Here is a 9647-nt window from a genome sequence, read left to right as displayed (position 1 = left end):
TATATTTTATTAATTTTAATTTATTTTATTATTTTATTGATTTAATTTGCCTGAAGATGATTATTTTGTACTTTTGTCTGTTTGAATGGTTGTGTTAAAAAAATAAATCAGACGTTACTCAACAGTTACTCAGTACTTGAGTAGTTTTTTCACCACGTACTTTTTTACTTTTACTCAAGTAATTATTAGGATGACTACTTTTTACTTCTACTTGAGTCACATTATTCTGAAGTAACAGTACTTTTACTGGGGTACAATTTTTGGCTACTCTACCAGCTCTGGTGGCGGCGCCACGTCTTTGAACATTGCGTGTCTTTGAGCGCCCTCTCCTGGAAACTTTGGAGCAACGCATCACTCCCTGCTTCCTCTGTCACCTCTCTGGGGTCTCCACCAGGGTTTCCCAGTCCTGGTCCTGCATGTCTCAGATCAGGGCTCACCAGTCCTGGTCCTGCATGTCTCAGATCAGGGCTCACCAGTCCTGGTCCTGCATGTCTCAGATCAGGGCTCACCAGTCCTGGTCCTGCATGGTTCACCAGTCCTGGTCCTGCATGTCTCAGATCAGCGTTCACCAGTCCTGGTCCTGCATGTCTCAGATCAGCGTTCACCAGTCCTGGTCCTGCATGTCTCAGATCAGGGCTCACCAGTCCTGGTCCTGCATGTCTCAGATCAGGGCTCACCAGTCCTGGTCCTGCATGTCTCAGATCAGGGCTCACCAGTCCTGGTCCTGCATGTCTCAGATCAGGGCTCACCAGTCCTGGTCCTGCATGTCTCAGATCAGGGCTCACCAGTCCTGGTCCTGCATGTCTCAGATCAGGGCTCACCAGTCCTGGTCCTGCATGTCTCAGATCAGGGCTCACCAGTCCTGGTCCTGCATGTCTCAGATCAGGGCTCACCAGTCCTGGTCCTGCATGTCTCAGATCAGGGCTCACCAACCCCGGTCCTCGTGTTTAGATCTGTCCCTGCTGCAGCAGGGTCATACAAGGAGCTGTGGCATCAACAACACAGTGCAGACCTTGATTTTCATTTCATTTATTGATTAATTCCAGACATATGAAAACCACTGTAGAGCAAGCCAATGTTAACACCAGTAGGAATCTATCTATCTATATACAAATAGATATACATATACACATGGGCAAACACACACATTTGGAACATATAGAACCCCTTGTAAATAAATCTACAGGACTGTCTCAGAAAATTAGAATATTGTGATTTTCTGTAATGCAATTACAAAAACAAAAATGTCATACATTCTGGATTCATTACAAATCAACTGAAATATTGCAAGCCTTTTATTATTTTAATATTGCTGATCATGGCTCACAGCTTAAGAAAACTTAAATATCCTATCTCAAAAAATTAGAATAGTCTGGGAATTTTAATCTTAAACTGTAAGCCATAACCAGCAATATTAAAATAATAAAAGGCTTGCAATATTTCAGTTGATTTGTAATGAATCCAGAATGTACGAGATTTTTGTTTTTTAATTGCATTACAGAAAATAAAGAACTTTATCACAATATTCTAATTTTCTGAGACAGTCTTGTATATCAATAAGTGAATCTGTTTTCGATATTCAATAAATAAATATTTACCCAACGTGCACACACGGATGACAATGAATGATTTCATATTAAATTAAATGTGAGGTTACTGGCTACTATCTATCTATCTATCTATCTATCTATCTATCTATCTATCTATCTATCTATCTATCTATCTATCTATCTATCTATCTATCTATCTATCTATCTATCTATCTATCTATCTATCTATCTATCTATCTATCTATCTATCTATCTATCTATCTATCTATCTATCTATCTATCTATCTATCTATCTATGTATGTGGTTTTGTTGTAAAACAGAGACTTATTGAGGCTGCTTCAGGCCCCGCTGGCTGAGAACAATAGGCCATCTGTGAGCAGAACAATTGTAATGTCAGCCTGGTTTAGGGAGATGGACACATGCACACATGCACACTGGCACCGTCACCACGGTTTCATTGTGCTTCCCCGGCAGCAGCATCAGTCCACAGCACCAACATCTCTGTTTCAGACCAGAGCGGGAGCCTGACATTCTGCACCTGCATAGAATATGACATGAAATCATTTGTCATAAATTGAGTGACTTTAAAAGAAGTTGGGGCATATTGTAAATGACCTTTACAGTTTTTTTACAATTGTTTAAACACATTTCCTGATAGACTACCTCACTTTCTCAAAACTCTAAATACAAATTACAAAACTCACACACAAAATGCAAAATCCTACACTTTTCTTGCAAAAGCACACTCTACCCTCAAAACAGTGTTAACTCTTCACTAAATGGTATTTCCTTCTCAAATGCCAAACACATACATCATTTGAGTAGACATTTCTAAGCACCCACTGAACACTGATGTGCAGAATGGAACACACTATAGTATGAATGGAAAACACTATATGAATGCTCAGTAGAATCCTGCATTTGTATGTTCAGTGTTACACCTTCAGCTGTTGGATGTAATTTATCACCATATAGTATTCTTATCTATAGGCTACTCAAATAGAAAACAACACACAATTCTTTACTGTAAGAACAAATACGGAATATTTTACAGTATGAGTAGGAATTGTTTATGTAATAACTGCTCGGGGGTCATGTTCTGGGTATGGGTCTCTGGAAAGCGTTTAGAGACAACTCTGTTGTATTAGACGCTGTATAAATAAAAATTGAATTGAATTGAATTGAATGCTAGAAGAAGTGCAGTGTTGTAGGGGCCAAGGTGATGGAGGACGCCGTGGTGATTGAGTCCAGTTTGTATATGAGTCCAATATGTGTATGTATATATATTTTTCTTCTCATGTAGTTGTTTTGTTTTTTCAAATCTTGCACTATAGTGGTTACATTGTGTTATTGTAAACGGGTAGACAAAATAAGCTTTGGCTTCAGTCTACACCTTTTGGTCCTTGTTTGATATACATGCAAAAAAAACAACTTTGTATTGACTACTGACTTCTATAACGTGACCAAATAAACATATCAAATCAAATCAATCAAATTGATGGCAGCACACATTGTTATGTTCCCTCCACGTTGACCAGGGATCTCTATAATGGCACGCTGGCCAATGATATTCCTCCCTCAGCGCCTTCTTTTTACAAGGTTGAACCCGCTTCATCAATGAATATGAATTCAATGGCAAATTGCTGATTGCATATTGCACAACAGCCTTTGGAGTTTAGAAATGTGATTGACTGTGTGTTCTGTGTGAACAGCAAGAGAGGGAATTCAGGAAGAGTGTGCAGAGTATTGGGAATTGTGTGTAGTGTTGTGAGAAATGTGTGGTATGGAATGTGAATTTGAGTCTAGAGCAGTAAATGTGCTTGGAGTTCAGCAGGATTGGTTCAGCCAACTGAAACATGAGTTTCAGGTTGTGCACATTGTGTCTGATGTTCCAATAAAACTGTTTAAACAATTGTGAAAAACTGTAATATGAGCAGAATATTTCTATAAATGTGTTTTTACCGGTATGTTTGTTTTCTCATTAAAGTTCTTTAAAGCCAGGCTTTTATTTTATTTGTTATATATTAAGCAGATATTTTGCTTTTAATTTGAAGGCGTCTCGCCGAGACCTCGTAAACATCCAGCGCTTCGGACTTTAACGGTAAAGGTTTACCGGCAGCAGCAAAGTGGCCATGGTTACATTCAATTCAATTCAATTCAATTCAATTTTATTTATATAGCGTCTAATACAACAGAGTTGTCTCCAGACGCTTTACAGAGACCCATACCCAGAACATGATGTTTTTTAATTCGGAATTAATTAATCCGAATTAGATAATTCAGAATTAAACTATTTTCCTTCGAGTTTACATGGAAATAGTAATTCTTTACAAGGTTTACATGGAAAACACGTTTGATGGTCTTTCTCCAATTCCTCTACAGGTCTGGGGGTTGGGAAGGTTCTGATTGGATAGGGGGGCGGACGAAGAAAAACTAACTTAGCCGCTACAACTTTGAAAAGATCACAATTTTGATGTTTCCTGTTTCCATCTGTTCTTTTAATGATTTCTATGTATTAAATAAATGGTCTCTGCTCTTGACCAGCGTTTACTGCTGCTGCATCTTGAAACTTTGTTAGGAAAACCAGCCCAGCGCGGAGTATAAGCGTCATGGAGACAGACGGGCGAGGGAACGAGCAGAAAGAAAGACCAGGATTAATTTAATGCTGTGGAGTCACAATATAAGCTGCAAATCACTTCAGCAAATCTCTCGTTATAGTCCGACTCATGGTTGCTCTTTAAGGGAATGTCCGGAGGGAGGGTGCCCATATTTACAGTTTTTGAGTTTTTCTCGATCGTTTTGGCCCATTTTTCCATTCACAGTTTACTTTTTCAAAACAGCTCACACAAAGCCCTTAACAGAAGCTGAAATAACCAAAACACTTTATGATGTTTGCAGAATGACACCACTTTCTCAAAACTTGTCACACATCCATCAAAACCAAACTTTTGCATCAAAACCTAGAATTTTTTCTCAATTGAACATGTGTGTTTTCTCATTTATTTAACAATGGATAACAAAATTGAAACCACAGCTATCAATATCAACTTTTGTTCAACACCCTCATAGTATTGACTATTTTACAACTGAGAACATACTACAATTTGGGTTTTGTATTGAGCACTCTAACTTAGTTATATAACTTAGAAATATACTGTCACAGAGTATTTACAGTAAAATCCGAAAATGTGTATACAGTAAAATATTGTAGATCTGTTTTTGTATTGCTGAAGTTCCTGTCAACACCATTGATTTACATTTGTTCTACTGTGTACAAAATGGCAAGATTCTGACAGAAAAATATTTATTGCAGTACTTATCACATGCACATACTGTAAGCAATCAAAATGACAGGGTTCAATATGCACTACAACAAAGGTCATCTCTCAAAGAAAGTACTGTAAATGAAACACAATGAAATGAAACCCTGTAAATATGAAAAAAAATAAAAATACAGGAAAATTATGCATTGTCGACACGGGCCTGACGATCAGGCCACATGTTCTCGTCCACGTCCTCCTCCATCCATGCTTGGTGTCAACTTCAAGCTATTGACCTCTTTGATAGGTTGAGGACTACTTGCTTTGTTTTGCAAAGAGAGTTCACACAGGTGCTGATATTTTTAGAATTGAGAGAGCAGTTCCAATCGGCTGCTACAAAGTGTCTGCAATGTGTTGCCATGGTAAATCAGTTATGTTTTGTGTCTCTTTGTGAGAAGTGTGTTAACTGTTTTGAAAAGTGTATTAAAAGTCAAAGAAAATTGTGTGAAAGCAATGAGAAATAGTTAACTGATTCGCCAGAGAGGACTCTTGCTGTGCAAAGAAGGTGTGAGCATTAGATAAAGTTGACCCATGATGTGCAAAATGTGTCAAAGCAATCGAGAAAAACTGTCATTCTTTTTTCCTTTGTTGCATCCCTCTCTGTTTATGTCTCTGACTCTGTTTGTCCTTCATTATGTTTTTTCTGTTTTTCCATCATATTTTTCTTAAATGATAGTTTATACTTGTAAATCATTATTCTTCCATTATTTTGTCATGGCCTTTAAACAGTTGACAAGTTGTTAAACTTTTGGTGCACCTGTCTCCAAAACACAACCAGTTCATTGTTATGTCCTGATGGTGTGCATATATTTACAGAATGTTTAGTAGTGATAATATGACAAAATAGTTGTTCTTAAATTGCATATCTTTATTTCTAATCAAAGTTGTTTAATGTGATTGAGCAAACTCCTGTGTTATTGTAATTGCTGTGTAATTGCTGTTTATGGTGATGCAATTATTAGAGATATGTCAGGTGATTGTCACCCTTTCACATCTTTTCCATTAGAATCTCTGATGTCAAAATAATAAAACATATTCAATTATAAACCTGACTGAGAGTAGTTTCAGAGAGGAATCATAAGCATTTACAGTTTTTCACAATTGTTTAAACACATTCATTGGAACATCAGGCACAATGTGCACAACCTGAAACTCATGTTTCAGTTGGCTGAACCAATCCTGCTGAACTCCAAGCACATTTACTGCTCTAGACTCAAATTCCCATTCCATACCACACATTTCTCACAACACTACACACAATTCCCAATACACTGCACACTGTTCCTGAATTCCCTCTCTTGCTGTTCACACAGAACATACAGTCAATCACATTTCTAAACTCCAAAGGCTGTTGTGCAATATGCAATCAGCAATTTGCCATTGAATTCATATTCATTGATGAAGCGGGGTTCAACCTTGTAAAAAGAAGGCGCCGAGGGAGGAATATCAATGTGTCAATATCAACAATGTGTGCTGCCATCAATTTGTTATTTTTTTTTTGCATGTATATCAAACAAGGACCAAAAGGTGTAGACCGAGCAAAGCGGTTCAGCAACTTTAGCCATGAAGCTGACAGTACTGTTAATTATGAAGAAGTTGTCATACACTAACATTGCTACTGGTATTTTGATGAGGCAGTTGATGGTTTTGAGATGGAAACAAACAATGCGTGTGTGTGTGTGTGTGTGTGTGTGTGTGTGTGTGTGTGTGTGTGTGTGTGTGTGTGTGTGTGTGTGTGTGTGTGTGCCTGCGTGTGAAAAAATCTGACAGTGGAACAAGATTTTTTTGCTTGTAATGACAAGATAAATCTTGTCCCACTGGCAGATTTTTCTACTTATTTCAAGTGAAAATGTACTGGAAACAGGTGAAAATTGTCAAATAAGTTATTTTTTTTGGTAAATACTCTTGTTTTGAGTGTAATGAGATTTTTTGACTAAAAATGAGACATTTTAACTATAAATAAGACAAATATTCCTGGTAAGATTTTGAGTTTTTGCAGTGCAACATAAATATAATGCAATTTGGCAGGCTGTTGTGATGATTGCGTGTGTGTGAGTACAATGTACAACACAAACACAAATGGTACAATTTTTACCATTGTGATGTTTGTAGTGAGATGACTCTATGCCTGCATTAATTTTGCTCCATCCATGTTTTCTCATCCCCTTTTTAGACGGTCCTGATGAAACCAGTCAGCCTGCCTGAGGCCGAGCCTGCTACACAAGTGATGTTGTTCATTAAATAAAGATAAACAACAAATACTGTATGCATTGTATTTTTTAATATTATATATGAATAGTTTTTATAGTGATGTAATTGTGTGGGATGCTTTTGTATTTTACTATGAGATAAGGGAACTGTTAATTGAATTTGTGCACATAAATCAAATGTGTGCATATTCTACAGTTGTGCATAAATAAATAGAAATGTAAACATTTAAGTCAAATCATACATATAATATGTAGTGTATTTTCTCTGTGAGAATACAACTCAAAGTTACAACTTTACAAGATTATGAACACGGATTACAGAGAAAATACACACTATATGTATGATTTGACTTAAACAAATATTAGATTTTTTTATTTATGCATAACTGTAGAATAATATGCACACATTTGATTTATGTGCACAAATTCGATTGACAGTTCCCTTACCCCATATTTTACTTTTTTATTCCTGTTAAGATGAAGCAAGGCAGAAAGATAAAACTGATTCTATAAAAGTACAATAAAACAAGATCAGCATGGTCCTGGCAATGTTAAAAGTAGAAGGTTTTCTCAGACAAAATAGGTGCTGGTGTCCCTTTTTGTACACCGCTTGACAGTTTGCCTCAAAGTTCAGTTTGTTGTCGATGACAGTTCCCAGATATTTCTATGTGCTGACACACTCCACTGTCTGACCTTTTAAAACTGTAGCCTCTTGGTTGGGAGCACTGTTTTTTGCGAAAGTCAATGATCATGTCTTTTGTTTTAGAAATATTCATTTCAAGAAAAGACCAGTCAAGGAAATCATTGACAACTGGGCCGTGGCTCGTCTCATTGTTTTTCAGCAGGCTGACAATAACCGTATTGTTAGCATACTTTAAAATAGTTCTATCCTCTCTGCTGCTACGGCACATATCCGTATAGAGGATGAACAAGAGAGGAGAGAGCACACATCCTTGTGGGGAGCCAGTGGAGGATGAAACCTGCTCTGAAACAGTTCCATTCACTCTCACATTCTGTGTCCTGTCGGTTAAAAAGTTCAGAATCCAGCCCACAAGATTGTTGCTTATGTTAAAATGTTCTAAAAGCCTCAAAGCTAAAACATGGGGTTGAATTGTATTAAAAGCAGATGAAAAATCAATAAATAACAGTCTCGCAAGTGTTCCTTTCCCCTACAGATGTTTAAAAAGCTAATTTAATAAATTTCTGATCTTACAAGTTTCTCAAAAGATTTCATTACAATCGATGTCAGTGCGATTGGTCTGAAGTCATTGAGGCTTTTGGGAGAGCTGATTTTTGGGGCAGGGATAACCACAGCATTCTTCCAGACTACTGGCACGTGCTGCATCTTTAGAGACTGATTTAAAATAAAGTGAAAAATAGAGCTCAGCTCTACTGCACAAGATTTTAGCAAGCAGCCACAGATGTTATCAGGACCATGGCTTTTATTTGGTTTAAGGGAACAGAAAGATTTTTCAACGTCCTTCCTGGAGATAAAAAAGTTCTGATCGTCAATCACTATCTGATTCACTTCCTGTGTTTCCTGACTAAAATCAAAAGCATCAAAGCGAGTATAAAAACAGTTAAGAGCATTCGCAAGTTCAATGATTTCCACGTCCTTAGTGGCTGTGTGCAGCTCGGAGGCTGCTCCATGTTTAAAAGCAAGTCTCTTATTCTGTATGCAGGTCTTAACTGACCTAGTGACCCAAGGCTTATTGGGAAATATTTTTACACACCTACAAGGAATGATCATGTCCCTGCAGAAAGCGACATATGAACAAGAAACATCAGCAAGTTCATCAAGATCATCAGCACACGCTTCTTTAAACATGTCCCAATCCGTGCAGTCGTAGCACTCCTGCAAGCAAAGCCCCGCCTCCTCTGTCCAGTCCTTAATGTCTCTTGTGTGGACCTTTTCCCTCTTTAACACAGTTGTGTATGTCGGCAGGAGATGCACACAGTTGTGATCCCTGAGCCCAGGGGAGGTAATGGGAGGGATTTATATGCATCCTTAACGGACCCATAGCAGAGATCAATCATTTTATCCCGTCTAGTTGGACAGGTTACATATTGATGAAAGTCAGGGAGTAAAAGAAAGTTGTAGCCTACTGTAAATCCCTCAAGAATATGAACTTCAAATCTGCGAACAAACTGCTGAATTATATTCAGTGTTATAAATTAAAAGATTCTGATTGAAATTATGTATAACCCTACCAGAAGGAAATTACAGCTGCAAAATTTATTTTGTTCTCGTTTTCTTTTAAGCTACATTTATCTATTTTATCTGTCATTATTTTGTCATAACATTTATGATGTTTAGAAAATGTATTTGTTTAATTTAAAGGGGACCTATTATGGCATCTAATACCTATTTTAAACAGGCCTTGAATGTCTTAAAAACAAGCTCGAGTTCGGCAGTCTTCGGCAGTGTTCGGCAGTGTTCGGCAGTGCTCGGTAGTGTTCGGCAGTGCTCGGCAGTGTTCGGCAGTATTCGGCAGTATTCGGCTATACTCGGCAGTGTTCGGCTATACTCGGCAGTGTTCGGCAGTGTTCGGCCATGTTCGGCTAT

Source organism: Cololabis saira, chromosome 10, assembly GCF_033807715.1.
Source record: "Cololabis saira isolate AMF1-May2022 chromosome 10, fColSai1.1, whole genome shotgun sequence".
In the NCBI taxonomy this organism is placed as follows: Eukaryota; Metazoa; Chordata; class Actinopteri; order Beloniformes; family Belonidae; genus Cololabis; species Cololabis saira.
The sequence above is the reverse complement of the archived record's forward strand: the minus strand, read 5'-3'. Positions refer to the sequence as shown.